This window comes from Anabrus simplex, chromosome 1, assembly GCF_040414725.1.
Source record: "Anabrus simplex isolate iqAnaSimp1 chromosome 1, ASM4041472v1, whole genome shotgun sequence".
Classification (NCBI taxonomy): domain Eukaryota; kingdom Metazoa; phylum Arthropoda; class Insecta; order Orthoptera; family Tettigoniidae; genus Anabrus; species Anabrus simplex.
The window spans coordinates 381,893,509-381,913,198 of NC_090265.1; the positions used below are offsets into that span (position 1 = coordinate 381,893,509).

General features: G+C 40.6%; 1 protein-coding gene across 4 annotated transcripts in view; it reads left to right on the top strand.

Annotated features, from left to right (window-relative positions):
* The first annotated feature begins 646 nt into the window (after positions 1-646).
* The window catches only part of byn (brachyenteron), a 132,808-nt gene continuing 113,764 nt past the window's right edge, over positions 647-19,690 (top strand). For 3 of the 4 annotated variants that reach the window (XM_067143194.2, XM_067143225.2, XM_067143219.2), the window contains exon 1: positions 647-760. The gene's annotated coding sequence lies outside the window, so the exon portion shown is untranslated. Of the gene's footprint in view, positions 761-988; positions 1,139-19,690 lie in introns of those variants that run through there. The other variant, XM_067143202.2, reaches the window with a different exon arrangement.

The following is a 19,690-nucleotide window of genomic DNA, read 5'->3' on the forward strand; positions in this document are numbered from 1 at the left end:
TAAACACATACATATTTAAATTTAATCTTGTAATTCACAAGCATACTACAAGGCAACGAACCTAAATTCGTAAAATACACTACTATTTACTTTGCAATAACACAGCACAGAACACTCGTGAAACTACAATCAAGAGGCCTGGCGTCACTGAACTAAGCATAAACAAAGCAAGCGCGCTCCTCGTGGTCTATTGCACCATGCGCTCGCTGCCATCTTACGACGCCAGTCATCTTCTATTCGGCTTACTGCTACCCAAGCTACCAGCCATCCAGGTATAGAGATCAGTGATTTAATCCTTTAATAGCCCTGTGCCATTCAGTACCTGCCGACCTCGGGCCTGGGGCTAGGGACTGAAGTGGTGTTTTCTCCGCCCACCCGCCTGTCTTGTATTCGACATCTGAAGATACCGTCTCGGTACTAAAACTGCAGCTTACGTGACAAGATCGATGAATGGGATTAAAAAGCGAACAGTGTCCTAAGAGGCAAGAAGGTAATAAATGATATAATGCAGTAAGCAAAGTCATAAAGACAATAGAACTCTCGGAGGGGGATAAGATGATGGCCAATGGTTCCGTCGGACAGGCGCGGCCTTAGCTCTTTCTACCAATAATAAATGCCCTCTGTTACCGCCCAGCCAATGACGTGAGTAAGTTCTCTGACGTCCCGCTGCGCTCTGGACAATCAGTTGAAGTAGCGTGCCTCCTGACAATTGGTAGCATTTAAGAGGCCAGTGTGACATTTAGAGACTAGCCGCTATCAGGTAATGTTGTCACATACAGTTTTTACTATCTTGTAAATTACATCTCAATTGGTACTGTTTTTCCACTTCAGTCATCATAAATTCTTCTATTTGACATAGGCATCTCAAAGCGTGTCTTATAATTTGCAGTTATATTAAACTTAATTCTTGGTCTAATGTGTTAAAAGATGTACGACGATTTAAAGCTAGCTGTTGTGAAAGTAGTATGGTTTTTACCTCGAGGGAGTGCTGAAGTGTTAACATGTACTGTGCATCTTTGGAATCCGTGTTACGAAAGTCTGTCTATTTTCTTTAACCAGTTCATTCCTAACAGTGCCACGAACTGGAGTTCAGAGGAAAATGTGTTTTATAATGTTGAGTGGTATTTTGGCTTCAAAGGTAATTTGTAATTCATAGTTTACGACTGCAATGTTGCGGTGTATTATTAGATTGTGTGACCTAACGACCTGTGTGTTAAAATTGTCTTTACAGTGTAAAAAGTTTCACTGCTCAGTAGGTTATTTAATAATTGGAGTAGGTAACACATCTTTTCTTTGATGCGTTTCTTTGTGGAGCTCGCGTTTATTTTTAATAATCTACCCTGCCTCAATCGGTGCTATATTTTTTAAATGTCTCAATATTGAAAATACTAACAGATTATGGACTCGACAGTAGGAAAATAAACATTACACTATGCTTACTCTATGTTTGATGATTATACGGTATAACTTACGGTCTTTCAGGAGAAATGTTTCGGATCTTGGGAGATGGTTTCTTGAATTTACTAAGTTATTCGTACATTTAAACGAACATATTCTATCCAAAACCTGAAACATTAAGATGTTATGAATTTCAGAAATCTGAAATTAGTTACTGCATTCTCCTTCTTCCTCCGCTTTTCCCACATCTGTGAGGTCGCGGGTGCAAACTGTGTAGCACATGTGGATTTGACCACGTTTTACGCCCGGATGCCCTTTCTGACTCCAACCCTATATGGAGGGATGTAATTAGGCTACTATTGCGTGTTTCTGTGGTGGTTGTTAGTTTAATGTCTGAATATGAAGAGGAAAGTGTTGGGACAAACACAAACACCCAGTCCCCGGGCCAGAAGAATTAATCAGACGCGAATAAAATCCCCGACCCGGCCGGGAATCGAACCCGGGACCCTCTGAACCGAAGGCCTCAACGCTGACCATTCAGCCAATGAGTCGGACTAAAGTAATTACTGCATTATCTTTATGTACTGAATTTGCTTGTGTAGAGAAATGTTAGCAGTTGAATTTCAAATTGCTTAAATAAATTAATAGATTGGAATTTTCATATTAACTGCTACATTCTAATCATGATGTTCGCATAATGTAACAAGGAGTAAACTATTTTTTAAACTGTTCCTGGTTTTTGTAAGAAAAACATATTTTTAACACAGCGATAATTCATATTCTATAGTACCGGTAGTAACACCGTAAATTTTTCCGGATTTCTAATTGATTTATGCCGGAATAAACAAATATGACGTAAGAAACAAATTCTTGAAAACCTAACGTACTCTCAGGAGCAGTCTGTAAGCATAGGCCTATATAGCCTATTTAAATTTTCAAAAACCGTTTGATATTCATTCATCATATCATAGTCCAAGTATCATTATAGGCTATAAGTAAGTTTACACTTACCAGATTTTCCAAAAGTCAATAAGGGACAGAACTGGTGTTGTAAGCACTGATTTACAAAAGAATCCTATCGCCGACGTTTAGCTCGATGAAATAGATTTATTTTACTATGTTAAAGATTCGAAGAAAATAACCTAAACATTAACTTACATAACATTACAAAAATCAGCAATCAGCTGAAGATTCTGCAGAACTGTCATATTTACAATTGCATTATTATTATTATTATTATTATTATTATTATTATTATTATTATTATTATTATTATTAGAAACGAAATACAATTTTTAAATGCAAACTTTAGCCACGACTGAAATACGGGCTTTTTGACGTCCGATACGGGATACAATTTTTCTTCATCGAATGCAGGTAATCCCGCATAATATGGGACGTCTGGCAAGTCTAGCTGTGGGTGCTTATAGACTAGGTTTAGAAAAGAAACGACCATAGTTCTGGGAAATTACTTACTGTATCCCATCACGAGGAAATCATAAATAAACCATGTCAAATTTAGGGAATGGTGAAAATCGAAGTCATCTACCTCCAAAGTCAATAGATATTATTGGGTAACCTGGCTACTCTAGTCCGTGAACTAGCCTAGTCTAGGACTGTTCGCGTTATTCGTAGCGTACGCGAGGATTAAACAAAATTTAGAAAGAATACGGTCCCAGGAGTAATGTTGCTTATCATCACTACCTGGAATAACACTGGAAATGTTCAGAATCTAGTGTTCTTCCTTTGTACATCATAAGCTATTCCAATTCCATGAGTATAGAGCATCTATTTTTGAGCGTAATGGACCGGGATTGGGCTTTCTGAGCTCGAGTTGACGGATACAATTCTGGCTCAGTCAGGTGGTATTTGAAGGTGCTCAAATAATATGCCAGCTTCGTCAAGTAGAGGAACCTTCAGAACAACATTTCCGGCACCTCAGTGTCTCCGAAAACCACACAAGTAGGCCTAGTTAGTGTAGGGTTGCTATAGGCCTACGTCCCAGAATAGTATATCCCGAACTTTAGGGCTGTAAAATTGTCCTGGCCGGTTCAGTAAAATTCCTGTAAAAGTTCTGGAATTTTTATATTTCCTCCATTACCTGTGTATTATAATAAATATTGAAATAAATACAAACTTCCGCCATCAAATGATCAATTTCCCGCCTATCTTGAATTAATAACTCACATATTGTACAACAGATGGCAGAAATATCAAGGATCCGCTTGGAATACCACTTCCGACTCTGTATCCTCTTTGCAAATGCTACATAGTGTTGGTATGTGGATTCCATTTTGTGCGGCGTAGAATTGTATTTCTATATAATAAATTAACTCTGTCATAGCCGTTATTGACTTTCAATATAAAACGTCACCTGCATCTTGTACTGAATTTTATGGCGTATAGCAGCAATAGCTACGAACTTATTCCTTGTCTCATTGATTTCCCAGCATTATGATAGCAAATAGCGTAATGAAATGGCGTATGGCTTATAGTGCCAGGAGTTTCCGAGGACAAGTTCGGCTCGCCAGATGCACGTCTTTTGATTTGACTCCCGTAGGCGACCTGCGCGTCGCGTGGTGAGAATGAAATGATGATGAAGACGACACATACACCCAACCGCCGTGCCAGCGAAATCAACCAATTACTGTTAAAATTCCCTACCCTGCCGCGAATCGAATCCGGGACCCCTGTGACCAAAGGCTAGCGTGCTAACCATTTAGCCACGGAGCCGGACAGAAATAGCGTAACTTATGGGTTACGTAGCAAAATGATGGAGTCTTTCAATTGTCTCTGAATTAAGAGAGGAATTTATAGAATGTTCACAACGAATTCTGTTCTCAAGACTTGAATCTATCACATAAATAATATATACCGGTAGCCTAATATATATAATGCTTGGCAGTTTTCAATAGGCTGTAAATCTGAAATGTATTTATAAATCATCCCCTGAATCGTAAATCAGTAAGGACCTAATCCTGGAATGTGACTACGGTTAGCAGAGCGGGATGCAAAGCACATTGCACTATTAAACGATATGGTTCATGAAATTATTATCAAGTAGCATCATACCTTCACGTACGTTGTTTACTTGTGGCTGTGGAAAATTAACCAAACCAAACACGAATTAAAATGTCCATTTACCATTTCCGCAGCGAAATGTCGTGCTTGTCAATACATATAGATTTCACTAAATAACTTCTCTCTGTATAATTCAATGGAGGATTCATCGTGAATAGTGTTCCGAGCCAACGGATTTCTTTTGTGAAATATGAAATAAGTTCTGTTCCTAGGAGAGGACGCCCGAAAAGATGTGCTGTTTTAAGAAGCACTGCAGATGTCAGGATCGAGTTAATAATTTCCGACATAGTTGTACTCTCGTGCACTTCCATGGTAAGCACGCTTTGATGATACAATTTTGCAGAGGCTTCGAGGGTGGACAAAATTAGACATAATGTGCTTTTCTTCCTTCTAATATTCAGTGTACTATAGTCAGAGCAAAATATTGCAAAACTAATATTAAACTGATACGCAGACATTACACATTTTTACCATTATCTACGTACCTATATTCAATTACTAAATGTAAATTCCTTTTCAGTCTGTTTTTCAGTTTTTGTGGTGTTAGTGTCATTTCAGTGGTTCGTGATTCATATTTCAGTAGTAGATAAGTGTCTTAATGATTTGCCCTGTTTGCGTTTGTGTATCACTGAGAGAGATGCAATGTCTCGTGTTCTTTATGCTTATGGTAACTTACTGTTTTGTATGAGGCCTATTCACTAGTTTTCATATTTATTGTGATGCCTTCAAATAAGACGTAAAACTCTCTTCAGAAAACTTCTGTAAACATCATATTTAAGGTTTAACAAAACCTGCACTGGCTTAGAAATCAAACCGGGGACCTCTTGAAGGGAATCCGCAGCGTTATCACTTCGTATACCTTGTAGGCCTAAGTTATAGCTGTAGAGTCAAGTCAACTTAAGCACTCCAGTGTTCGTCATCCGCTGTTCTCGCCGCCGTCACCACCGCGGCCGCTGTTACTACTGCTAAATAAGGAATAATAATAATAATAATAATAATAATAATAATAATAATACCGGGCGAGTTGGCCGTGCGTGTAGAGGCGCGCGGCTGTGAGCTTGCATCCGGGAAATAGTAGGTTCGAATCCCACTATCGGCAGCCCTGAAAATGGTTTTCCGTGGTTTCCCATTTTCACACCAGGCAAATGCTGGGGCTGTACCTTAATTAAGGCCACGGCCGCTTCCTTCCAACTCCTAGGCCTTTCCTATCCCATCGTCGCCATAAGACCTATCTGTGTCGGTGCGACGTAAAGCCCCTAGCAAAATAATAATAATAATAATAATAATAATAATAATAATAATAATAATAATAATCTACCTCTTTTCTCATACTCTGATGGAGTCGCAGATGTGGATTGGCCCTGTTTTATGGCTAGAGCCCTGCGCGGATATACAAAATATTATCCGCATCCACGAATTGTTATCCACGGATATTTTTAATATTAACTACAGTATATAACACCGAAGGTATTGAAACGGATAGATATGTTAATATAATACAATAGGCCTGATACCTGGCATCAGACGCCCCCCCAGTCACAGATTTATGAGAGATTTTCTCTAGCGACAACTACCGACGTATTAACCTTTGTTCCTTCCTTCCATTAATTGCGGGTAGGAGCCAGTTGGGCTTAGGTCATATTTACGTCTTTATGGTCTCAAGGCTCTTTATATATGTCAGAATTCTCCCATACCACTGTCAAGGGTACCCTAACGACAAGCAAAAATAAGAGTATACCTGAGTGAAAATTAATAAACTTCATTATCCGCACCCGCGAATTGTTATCCGCGGATAATGTAAATACTATCAGCAAAATTATCCGCGCTGCCATACAGTTTGCATCCGCCAAGACAGTAACTTCGCGGATATCCGCATCCGTGCAGGGCTCTATTTATTTATGGCTAGAGCCCTGCGCGGATATACAAAATATTATCCGCATCCGCGAATGGTGCAGCTTTCCGCCGCCAACCTTATGTGAAGGGATACTTTCACTATTGCCTGTTTCTGTGGTGGCTGGTAGTTTAATGTGCTAAAAATGTGTATAAAATCAATTAAATCAATTTGAAGGATGATGTATGAATTATGTAACACGTGCTCTATTTATTTATTTATTTATTTATTTATTTATTTATTTATTTATTTATTTATTTATTTATTTATTTATTTACTAGCTGATGTACCCTGTTTCGCTACGAAATTCTATATTGCGTGCAGAATTCTACGTGAAGAAGCGTACACGTTTTGAGTAAGATTTTATTAAATTGCTTAGCTCTCAGCTTTACCCTAGATACACGACGAAAAAGTGGACATACGTCATTTCTCATGCGAAGAGTGGAGTTTTCATTGTAATGGTATCTCCCCTTGCTTACAGCCAGTCACAATTGAGTTGGGGAGTTTCAATTATGGTGGCAGGGCCCCTTACTTATTGTCAATCAAAATCGAGTTGAGCAATATTCATTTTAATGGCAGGCGCTCTCTCTCCACTGCCTTTTTTATTCCCCAGAAAATGTCTGGGGTTTTCCGAACGTCTTAAAGGATCTGCCAATGGGCAGTAAACCAATAGCAATATTAACTTAATGACGTGCTTCTTAGTTAATACGTATCTGCTTAAGTATAAATTTAAAAGAAAATATATATTAATATATTATATTATATTATATTATATTATATTATATTATATTATATTATATTATATTATATTATATTAATCATCATCATCATCATCTGTTTACCCTCCAGGTTCGGTTTTTCCCTCGGACTTAGCGAGGGATCTCACCTCTACCGCCTCAAGGGCAGTGTCCTGGAGCTTCAGACTCTTGGTCGGGGGATACAACTGGGGAGTATGACCAGTACCTCGCCCAGGCGGCATCACCTGCTATGCTGAACAGGGGCCTTGTGGAGGGATGGGAAGATTGGACGGGATAGACAAGGAAGAGGGAAGGAAGCGGCCGTGGCCTTAATTTAGGTACCATCCCGGCATTCGCCTGGAGGAGAAGTGGGAAACCACGGAAAACCACTTCCAGGATGGCTGAGGTGGGAATCGAACCCACCTCTACTCAGTTGACCTCCCGAGGCTGAGTGGACCCCGTTCCAGCCCTCGTACCACTTTTCAAATTTCGTGGCAGAGCCGGGAATCGAACCCGGGCCTACGGGGGTGGCAGCTAATCACGCTAACCACTACACCACAGAGGCGGACATATTATATTAATATTAATTATATTATATTATATTATTAAATTATATTATTATTATTATTATTATTATTATTATTATTATTATTATTATTATTATTATTATTATTATTATTATTATATTAAATTATATTATATTAATATATATTAATATATTAATATTAATTTTATTATTGGAATTTATATCGGATAACTGTCCTACGTACAGATATCATGCAAAACGGTTCCCTAAAGAGCAGTGTGTTTCCAAGACATAGAATATCGTTAATATTTGTCACATAACTTGGAGAATGTTAAAAATAAGGAAGGCTGTGGCTGAGCGAGTCGTAAGACGATCTCTGTTATATTATTGCAGTATCTTGCAATGAACCACCATGCCATGATAGCTGAGCGAGTGTATTCCTGTGTTTGTTTAGTCATTTGTTTAATCTGTTCATGAATCTATTCATGTTCCTTGTCGATGAAAGGCATTTAAAATAAGATAGGCTCACACGCGGTACAAGTAGACGGTCTTCAAATTGAAGCTGAGTCAGTTGTGTATGGTTTGTACTTGGTTAATGTGAAAAGTAAAGACACGAATGCGTGTAACAGTTTTCGAATTAAATGGTGCAGCTCCCGCCGTTTTTTGGCTAATTTTATTCGTTCAAAGTAAGGACATCGTACTCCAACCCTAAAAAGTATACGCCAAAATACAGAAAAGCATTCCTTTCTGGAAGATTATTAGAGTTACGATGAAAGTTCATATTGACGTTTTCCTGGTAAATCGAATTTTAGGTACACCTGCACCGCTCCAGTGTTTAATAGGAGTAACCGTACAGGCAACTTATTCACTGTTAAGGGTCCCAGGTGTAGCCTACACTTTTCTCTGACTTGTTTTACATTTCCCTCCACGGTCTGCCGTTAAGATACACTGCAAGTATCTTGTATGTTAACCAAAGATTCCAGAAATTTGAACACCGTCCGTTAAGTAGTTTTCGCGTGAAAGAAACCAAGACAACGAGACCAATGATAAAGCGTGCTCCAAAACATAGGAAAACATTTTTTCTCGAAATCTATTAGAGATACGAAGAAGGTTTTTTATAAGATTTTTTTTTTCTGGAAAATAAAATTTCAAGTGCAGTCGGTGCGATCTATTGTTCAATAATACAGTACTAATCGTTTAGGACCGGATCTCGTGAAATCTCCGAAGTTAAGCAACATTGGGCGTGGTCAGGACTTGGATGGGTTGCCACGCGCTGTTGGTGGGGGTTAAGGGAATGGAGGAGCGGAAAGGAACTGGCCACCCTACCGCACGTAAACTCCAGCTCAGGTACACCTCTGCGGAGGTTCGGACCTGCCTTCGGGCAGAATAACCCTTACCTTACCTAATCGTTTAGGCAGCGTATTCAGTTTTAAAATTCCCAAGCGTACGTTTATCTCTGACTTGCTTCACATCTTCTTTAGGTACATAGCCCACGTAAAAGCAAAACGTGTTAGTAAGTAGTCTACTGTATGTGTTAAACCGAAGGTATCAGCTATAAGATTGCCAAACTTCAGCTACGTGAAAAAAATAAGACAGGCAAACATACGAACTTTCAGATTTATTATTGCTGCGATTTTTTCCTCAAATCACGGTTCTTGCAGGAACCATTTGATATTCTGAGATGATATAGCCTACAGTACAGCCTATGTACCCAGAATGATGTTATCTTTCAAACTGCGAAAAGAATTTCAAAATCGGTTCAGTAGTTTCTGAGATTACCCGTTACACACAAACAAATACACAGCCTCTATTTATTTATTTATTTATTTATTTATTTATTTATTTATTTATTTATTTATTGGTGCTTTATGATACTGTACAGTTCACTGATACACATCCGTTTACTATTTCACTTTCTTTCTTTCTTTCTTTCTTTCTTTCTTTCTTTCTTTCTTTCTTTCTTAATCCATTTACCCTCCAGGGTTGGTTTTTCACTCGGACTCAGTGAGAGATCCCACCTCTACCTCCTCAAGGGCAGTGTCCTGGAGCGTGAGACTTTGGGTCGGGGGGATACAACTGAAGAGAAAGACCAGTACCTCGCCCAGGTTGTCTTACCTGCTATGCTGAACAGGGGCTTTGTGGTGGGATGAGAATATTGGAAGATAACGAAGAGGGAAGGAAGTGATCGTGGCCTTAAGTTAGGTACCATCCCGGCGCAGTTTCCTGGAGGAGAAGTGGAAACCACGGAAAACCACTTCGAGGATGGCTGAGGAGGGAATCGAAACCCCCTCTACTCAGTTGACTTCCCGAGGCTAAGTGGACCCTGCTCTAGCCCTCGTACCACTTTTCAAATGTCGTGGCAGAGCCGGGAATCGATCCCGGGCTTCCGGGGTGGAAGCTAATCACACTAACCACTACACCACAGAGGCGGACTTACCATTTTACCTAGTACAAAAATAATTCTACATGTTTTGCGGGACAGTATTTTCTCTGGATCCAAAACCAAACCAAAACCTATGGCGCAACAGCCCCGAAGAGCCATGGCCTACCAAGCGACCGCTGTTCCGCCCGAAGGCCTACAGATTAGGAGATGTCGTGTGGTCTGCACGACGAATCATCTCGGCCGTTATTTTGGCTTTCTAGACCGGGGCCGCTATCTCACCGTCATATAGCTCAATTTTAATCGTCCACGCTGAGTGGACCTCGAACCGACCCTCAGATCCAGGTAAAAATCACTGACCTGGCCGGGAATCGAATCCGGGGCTTTCGGGTAAGAGGTAGACACACTACTCCTACACCGCGGGACCGGTTACGCACGGATCCTACGATCAACATGCAAACATTTTAAGTTTCATAGATGAAATGAAATGGCGTATGGCGTTTAGTGCCGGGAGTGTCCGAGGACATGTTCGGCTCGCCAGGTGCAGGTCTTTCGATTTGACATCCGTAGGTGACCTGCGCGTCGTGATGAGGATGAAATGATGATGAAGACGACACATACACCCAGCCCCAGTGCCAGCGAAATTAATCAATTATGGTTAAAATTCCCGACCCTGCTGGGAATCGAACCCAGGACCTCTGTGACCCAAGGCCAGCACGCTAACCATTTAGCCATGGAGCCGGGCAGTTTCATAGATGACAAGAGCGTCATCAGTAAATGTCTAGTGATTAACTCGTCCGCGTATGTAACATACCAGGCGGGCCGTCCGCCTCTTCTACTTAGTCCTAGTCCGTTGTCTAGGAAACGCCCGGATGCATTTGATCAATATTCATAATAAATCCTGCGAGGAGGCTTCTCTCGTGTTCCCTTTAATTATCAACTAATTTAATTTCGACAATATTCACTGCAAATGCTGTAATGACATGAATAACTCGTGAACGTTAACCTTATCATTACAAATTTGAAAACTTGATGTATAATTTATCCCCTTTTATGCAATTTCTGCTTCCGTTTAGGGAAGACATGGAGTTGGCAAAACTGTAAAGGAGTCTTCGAATAAGTATCTCTCTTGCTGAACTCCGGATCACATAAACATGGCGATATCATTATTATAGGCCGTGATAATAACATTGGTAATATATAGACCTACATTATGCAACAATGCCAGTTGAATGCAGATCAGTTAAAGGATGTTGGTTTAGAAACTAAATCTAATTAAGGATCATACTCGTTATATGAGAGAAAAATATAACGCTCAGGCTGGAGCTAGAGGGGCAATTATAGAAAGTTCGTTGGAATATTTTCAGAAAAATTGGCATTTGTTCTTCAAAATTACAGTCGATATAATTACAGTTCTCCAATAACTCACTATTAAGAGTAGCGGTCACATGTATACTGTAATCTTCCCAAATAAAGTTTTCTCAATTATTTTCTTATTAATTTATTACAGTAGGGGAAGACCGGGCAAAGTGAATAAACTAATTTTATATCAGTTTATTTCTCTAATTACGAACGACAATGACATGAACTTTACTGTAATTGTTCCTTGTTATCTTTCCATTTAATTGATATTAAGAACAGAATAGATTGTTAAATTATTCATAGTTAGAATTCGGTATTATTTAATTCTATCAAATAATTCACTTTGCCCACATAGCCGGGCAAAATGAATATTCACATGCGAGCAAAGTGGATAACGAAATGAATTGTTTAAAAGTGGTAATGTTATTACTAAATATATATATTATATTTGCATACTAATGGAATTCAGAAATTTGTTTTCAATAGTTTTATAGCGTTCACAGTTCACCTGTAATAGGTAATTTAAGAAAAAAGCACACATTCAATACACTGCAAATGAATAATTCTTATTCCGTTCCTTTAAGTGAAATCTAAACTTTATATCACAACGTCCATATTGAATAGAGTACTTAAAAGTCAGGTTGTAAGTTTCACAAATAGGAAAAGTCCTCTCAGTTTTAATTACTGCGTTGATGGGGTGAAAGTTCCTTTTGGGGATCATTGTAAGTACCTAGGTGTTAATATAAGAAAAGACCTTCATTGGGGTAATCACATAAATATGACTGTTAATAAAGGGTACAGATCTCTGCACGTGGTTATGAGGATATTTAGGGGTTGTAGTAAGGATGTAAAGGAGAGGGCATATAAGTCTCTGGTAAGACCCCAACAAGAGTATGGTTCCATTGTATGGGACCCTCACCAAGATTACTTGATTCAAGAACTGGAAAAAATCCAAAGAAAAGCAGCTCGAATTGTTCTGGGTGGTTTCCGACAAAAGAGTAGCGTTACAAAAATGTTGCAAAGTTTGGGCTGGGAAAATTTGGGAGAAAGAAGACGAGCTGCTCGATTAAATGGTATGTTCCGAGCTGTCAGAGGGGAGATGGCGTGGGAGGACATCAGTAGAAGAATAAGTTTGGATGGTGTCTTTAAAAGTAGGAAAGATTACAATATGAAGATAAAGTTGGAATTCAAGAGGACAAATTGGGGCAAATATTCGTTTATAGGAAGGGGAGTTAGGGATTGGAATAACTTACCAAGGGAAATGTTCAATAATTTTCCAATTTCTTTGCGATAATTTAAGAAAAGGCTAGGAAAACAACAGATAGGGAATCTGCCACCTGGGCGACTGCCCTAAATGCAGATCAGTAGTGATTGATTGATTGATTGATTGATTGATTGATTGATTGATTGATTGATTGATTGATTGATTGATTGATTGATTGATTGATTGATTGATTGATTGATTGATTGATTGATTGATTGATTGATTGATTGATTGCCGTTATGTTTTTTGTTTATTTGTTCCCATAGAATACTGTAGAATCGATCTACTTGAGGACGATTAAACCTGCGAGCCCTTGCAACTGATGTTGGTTCTGGAGTCCGCAATACAATTTCGTGATGTCGACTTTGAAACCCCTTCGGCCAGTCAACTCCAGCACTAACATTTTTTTTCAGCTTGAAGGCAAGGGATTTTATTTCTATTGGCAAAATCATATGCCAATTTCATTAAATTACCTCCTTGTAAGTCCATAGAAGAGCCTGTCCGTTTCTCTCAAACAGTCAACCAGTTCGAGTTCTTGTTTCTCAGTGAAATCTATTCTAAATCTGCCTAACTGCTTCTTGAGAGCCACATTTGTAGTGCCGGTACAGCGTAGGGAAAGGCAGACCGTATTTTGTAGGAACGGAGTTAATAGGATTTGTCCTACATTCCTCCAGAGTTTTCTTCATCGTTTCTTCGGACCAGCTGCCCTGATCACTGATTCGTCAGTAACTGTAAACCATCTGCAAACAAAAATTACAATATTCAGATTATTATTGATACACTTGATATGTTATTTTTTCATGGTATTTAGTAATTGTTTAATCAGCCTTGAACAGTTTACAATCCTGCTGGACCTACCAGTCCTGGTAAAGTAAATAAATAAATAAATAAATAAATAAATAAATAAATAAATAAATAAATAAATAGTTTGGTATTTCTATCAAGATAAACTATTATTCACTCAATTCAGAACATAATATCAATGATAGGCTGTTAGTAAAAGTCTAAAAGTCAAAATCAATAGTGCAAATTATTATTCCGCCAATCTCGTGGAAGTTTCTCGACTTTTTCCTGATAATTTTATCAAAAGACCAAAAATGTCCTTACAGATAGATTCGATTATTTTAATTTACTTAAATATTATAGAATACTTTATATACTGCATCTTCTTCCGAATTCATCTTTAGATTATAATTTGATTGTTGCTTTTACTGAATTCTATAAACCATCTCCTTGTCTGAATGGACAGCGCAGTGGCCTTTGGTTCAGAAAGTTCCGGGTTCGATACCTAGCACATTGGGGATTTTGCTTGCATCTGGTTAATTGTTCTGTTTCTGGCACTGGGTGTTTGTATCAGTGCACAGTTTCCCATTTAAACACAACACAGTATAACTCACTATCGACCACAGCAGAAACACCTGGACTAATAATTGGATATAACCCTACACATAGGGTTGGCGTCAGGAAGAGCATCCGGCCGTAAACTGGGCCAAGTCCACATGTGTTAGCCCATGCTTAGGCATACCACACTTGCGACTCCAACATTCTGTGGAAAAAGTGACAGAGTGAGGAAAGTACTGAGTGAGAATTCACAGCTTAACCCAGAGGTGCTCACAGTGGGCATTCCGCCCCGCGGGCGCCCAGCACTGTAAGTGGGCGGGCTAGCAGACGATGAGCGTATGCTATTCAACCAGAGTGACGTTCTGTCTACGTCACGGGCCTTGAAGGGTAGACGAAGTTCTCCGTCATTCGCGATCACTGCGGTGATACCCGAGTTTGAAATGGAAGCAGAAAATATGTTGTAAGAAATTAGTGATTAGTGGCTTTAAGTCGCACCGACACAGATAGGTCTTATGGCGACGATGGGATAGGAAAGGCCTAGGAGTTGGAAGGAAGCGGCCGTGACCTTAATTAAGGTACATCCCCAGAATTTGCCTGGTGTGAAAATGGGAAACCACGGAAAACCATTTTCAGGGCTGCCGATAGTGGGAATCGAACCCACTATCTCCCGGATCATTGTAGTTTACGTATTTTGACCGGATACAGTAAACAGTTAGATCTACAACCTCAAATCATTTTATAATGTAGGTAATGAATTACAATTTTCACTATTACATTTTAAGGGGTGTTTTAGAAACAGTTCTAATATTTTTAATTTTTTTTTACAATCGGCTCTACGTCGCACCGACACAGATAGGTTTTATAGCGACGATGGGACAGGAAAGGTCTAGGAGTGGGAAGGAAGCGGCCGTGGCCTTAATTAAGGCACAGCCCCAGCATTTGCCTCGTGTCAAAATGCGAGACCACGGAAAACCATCTTCAGGGCTGCCGGCAGTGGGGTTCGAACCCATTATCTCCCGGATGCAAGCTCACGTCTGCGCGCCTCTAACCGCACGGCCAGCTCGCCCGGTCAGTTCTAATATATTGCGGAGTTAAGGTGGATAAGCTGTGGCTTGTGGTTGTTTTGGTTAAAATTATCTGATAAACTCACCAATAATCCAATTATGCTTACCAGGAATAACATTAATACGGTTATTTATTTGAAGGCATAGTGTACATATATTTCGTAGATATATTTACATTGTTGTTGTACTTAAATCTTGGATAGAAAATATCGATGTCTTCGCTCGTGATGAAACTCCCTCCCGCCATTTAGAGGCTGTTAAATTTTAAATACTATTTTCAGAAATTCAGTGAACAGGGGAAGTCACACTACAGTACAACACTGCGCAAAATCATTGTTACGTTATATAATTATATTACTTTTTGCTTGTCCGACTCGTTGGCTGAACGGTCAGCGTACTGGCCTTCGGTTCAGAGGTCCCGGGTTCGATTCCCGGCCGGGGATTTTAACCTAAATTGGTTAATTCCAATGGCACTGGGGCTGGATGTGTGTGTCGCCTTCATCATCATTTCATCCTCATCACCACGCGCAGGTCGCCTACGGGAGTCACATAGAAAGACCTACACCTGGCGAGCCGAGCCCGTTCTGGGATATCCCGGCACTAAAAGCCATACGACATTTCATTTTTCACTTTTTGCTTAATGAATTACAGTAAGTTTTTTTTTTTTTGTTTTTTTTTTTTAAAGAATGGAAATACTGTCATTCCCATCCAAGGAATTGTAAATCGTAGCTTGTACGCTTAAATCCTGCACCTTTGTAGATTGTAACACAAAAATTATAAAATGTTAGTTTCCTTTGAGTCCACCCCCGGAGGCCCGGGTTCGATTCCCGGCTCTGCCACGAAATTTGAAAAGTGGTACGAGGGCTGGAACGGGGTCCACTCAGCCTCGGCAGGTCAACTGAGTAGAGGTGGGTTCGATTCCCACCTCAGCCATCCTGGAAGTGGTTTTCCGTGGTTTCCCACTTCTCCTCCAGGCAAATGCCGGGATGGTACCTAAGTTAAAGCCACGGCCGCTTCCTTCCCTCTTCCTTGCCTATCCCTTCCAATCTTCCCATCCCCCGGCAAGACCCCTGTTCCGCATAGCAGGTGAGGCCGCCTGGGCGAGGTACTGGCCATCCTCCCCAGTTGTATCCCCAACCCAGAGTCTGAAGCTCCAGGACACTGCCCTTGAGGCGGTAGAGGTGGGAACCCTCGCTGAGTCCGAGGGAAAAACCGACCTTGGAAGGTAAAATGATTAAGAAAGAAAGAAGTTTCCCTTGAATGAATGAATGAATGAATTAATTAATTAATTAATATAAGAAAATAAAACAAGACTGTTTATACCGAGTGCTGTATACATCATACCGGAATATCTTGAAAATGTCAGTTTTTGTGTTGTTGCGATTATAAAGTTTTATTTAAAATAACGTACCCCAATCAACACTTTGCTGAGTAGTGAAGGAGAGCTTCGTAATCACAAGTGAACGTCAATGCTCCCTCGCTTCCCTGCAAAGTGTGTTCGCTCTCTCGTTTCACTGTGACGTGTGCTTCCTACGTAAGCTGCCCGCATTTACGTCACGCCAGCCCGGTCGCACTGGGCTAGCCTCAACGGGCGTCCAGCTGAGCACCTCTGGCTTAACCAGAGGAAACAGTTACTGCTGCTACACATGAAAGGTAGAACGAAAGAGAAGAAGAAGAACAATAGACGTCCTTCATCCGAGGTCCGAGCTCTGCCAATGAAGCTATGTTGATCATGTTCGTTTCAAACTTCCCACGTAGACGATATCTTTATTAAATAAGTTATGCGCACAATTTGAATTTATTTCGAGTCTTAATATTTCTTGCAATTCAAAGTAATTTTGCTTACGGTATTATTTCAAGAACCGGCCCCACAGTGTAGGGGTAGCGTGTCTGCATGTTACCCGAAGGCCCCGGGTTCGATTCCCGGCCAGGACAGGGATTTTTACCTTATCTGAGGGCTTATTCGAGGTCCATTCAGCCTACGTGATTACAAATGAGGAGCTACCTGACGGTGAGATGGCGGCCACGGTCTGGAACCCAAGAATAACGGCCGAGAGGATTCGTCGTGCTGACCACATGACACCTTGTAATCTGCAGGCCTTCGGGCTAAGCAGCGGTCGCTTGTTAGGAAAAGGTCTTTCGGGGCTGCTGTGCCATGGTTACTTTTATTATTTCAAGACGTTATTTCAGTAAGTGTCATGCTCATATATTGTGTTCCTAAACAAATATGTACGGACTCCTCAAGTGGTCGTTCTTCACATTTATGTTGGTGAAAGGAAAAATGAATTTCCTTGCAGTGTTATTTAAGTCAAATTTTATACGAGTATATAATCGTGTGGCTTAGCTATTTCAGATAGCCTATTCACCCTTAATTAGCAAAAATGGCCAATAGTGCTTGTGATAAACTCGTGTCCAATAATTCGGAACATTCCAGTAATACTTACACCAAGAGAGAAAACCGGTCCTGGCACTAAAAATAAAAAAATGGAATAATTAAATGATCATTCATTCTGTAAATAATAATAATAATAATAATAATAATAATAATAATAATAATAATAATAATAATAATAATAATAATAATATACTGTAGTTACGGATTTCAAGTACTTGAAACATGCTTAGTCCCAAGTATGTGTCCTAATATGTATACAGGAATTGTTTCATGGTCTTTTCCATTCTTATATCCATGACGAGGACTCCACCAGCAATGCCTAAGACTTGGGAGAGGTTACCTAGGACTTGAAGTGAGTAGGTTCTACTGTCTAGGCATGCTTCTAACGTCGTAATATTGATGCAGTGGGGATCTAGTCGCAGTTTTACGAATTGTGCAACCTCCAAGTAAAATCGTCGAGAGGTCTTAAGTGTTTAACTATGGAGATGGGTAGGAATAGGAGATAAAAAACAAACAGTTTTTAATTTTTTATTTTTTACAATTTCCTGTACTCGCACCGACACAAATAGATCTTATGGCGACGATAGGATAGAAAAGGTCTAGGTGTGGGAAGGAAGCGGCCGTGACCTTCATTAAGGAGCAGCCCCCCAGCATTTTCCTGGTGTGAAAATGGGAAACCACGGAAAACCATTTTCAGGGCTGCTATCTGCTACCCGCTATCTCCTGAATGCCAACTCACAGCTACGAGACCCTATCCGCACGGCCAACTCGCTCGGTGATATATGAATTAGTGGTAAAGGTATATATTATAAGAGAAATTTTGTTATGCTTGAAACCTTTATTGATATGATAATATAGTATAAAATGCAATTACATTATTTACAGATTTTCCTGATAAAACTTTCAACAACTTTTAGTTAAAGTAGTACTTTTCAAATGTAATCACATACCATCTGGACTCTGCATTGCTACATCTCCATTGCTGGTGGGACGTCCTAGTCTTGGTCCAAATCACATACCATCCGGACGCTGTATTACTGCATTTCCATTGCGAGTAGAACGTCCTTGTCTTGGTCCAAACCACATACCACCTGGACTCTGTATTACTATATCTTCATTGCTGATAGAACGTCCTAGTCTTGGTCCAAACCACATACCACCTGGACTCTGTATTGCTGCATCTTCATTGCCGGTAGAACGTCCCAGTCTTGGTCCAAACCACATACCACCTGGACTCTGTATTGCTGCATCTCCATTGCCAGTAGAACGTCCCAGTCTTGGTCCAAACCACATACCACCTGGACTCTGTATTGCTGCATCTCCATTGCCGGTAGAACGTCCCAGTCTTGGTCCAAACCACATACCACCTGGACTCTGTATTGCTGCATCTCCATTGCCAGTAGAACGTCCGAGTCTTGGTCCAAACCACATACCACCTGGACTCTGTATTGCTGCATCTCCATTGCCAGTAGAACGTCCCAGTCTTGGTCCAAACCACATACCACCTGGACTCTGTATTGCTGCATCTCCGTTGCCGGTAGAACGTCCCAGTCTTGGTCCAAACCACATACCACCTGGACTCTGTATTATTGCAGCTTCATTGCTGGTAGAACGTCCGAGTCTCTGTCCAGACCACATACCACCTGGACTCTGTATTGCTGCATCTTCATTGCTGATAGAACGTCCTAGTCTTGGTCCAAACCACATACCACCTGGACTCTGTATTGCTGCATCTCCATTGCCGGTAGAACGTCCCAGTCTTGGTCCAAACCACATACCACCTGGACTCTGTATTGCTGCATCTCCATTGCCGGTAGAACGTCCCAGTCTTGGTCCAAACCACATACCACCTGGACTCTGTATTGCTGCATCTCCATTGCCGGTAGAACGTCCTAGTCTTGGTCCAAACCACATACCACCTGGACTCTGTATTGCTGCATCTCCATTGCCGGTAGAACGTCCCAGTCTTGGTCCAAACCACATACCACCTGGACTCTGTATTGCTGCATCTCCATTGCCGGTAGAACGTCCCAGTCTTGGTCCAAACCACATACCACCTGGACTCTGTATTATTGCAGCTTCATTGCCGGTAGAACGTCCCAGTCTTGGTCCAAACCACATACCACCTGGACTCTGTATTGCTGCATCTCCATTGCCGGTAGAACGTCCTAGTCTTGGTCCAAACCACATACCACCTGGACTCTGTATTGCTGCATCTCCATTGCCGGTAGAACGTCCCAGTCTTGGTCCA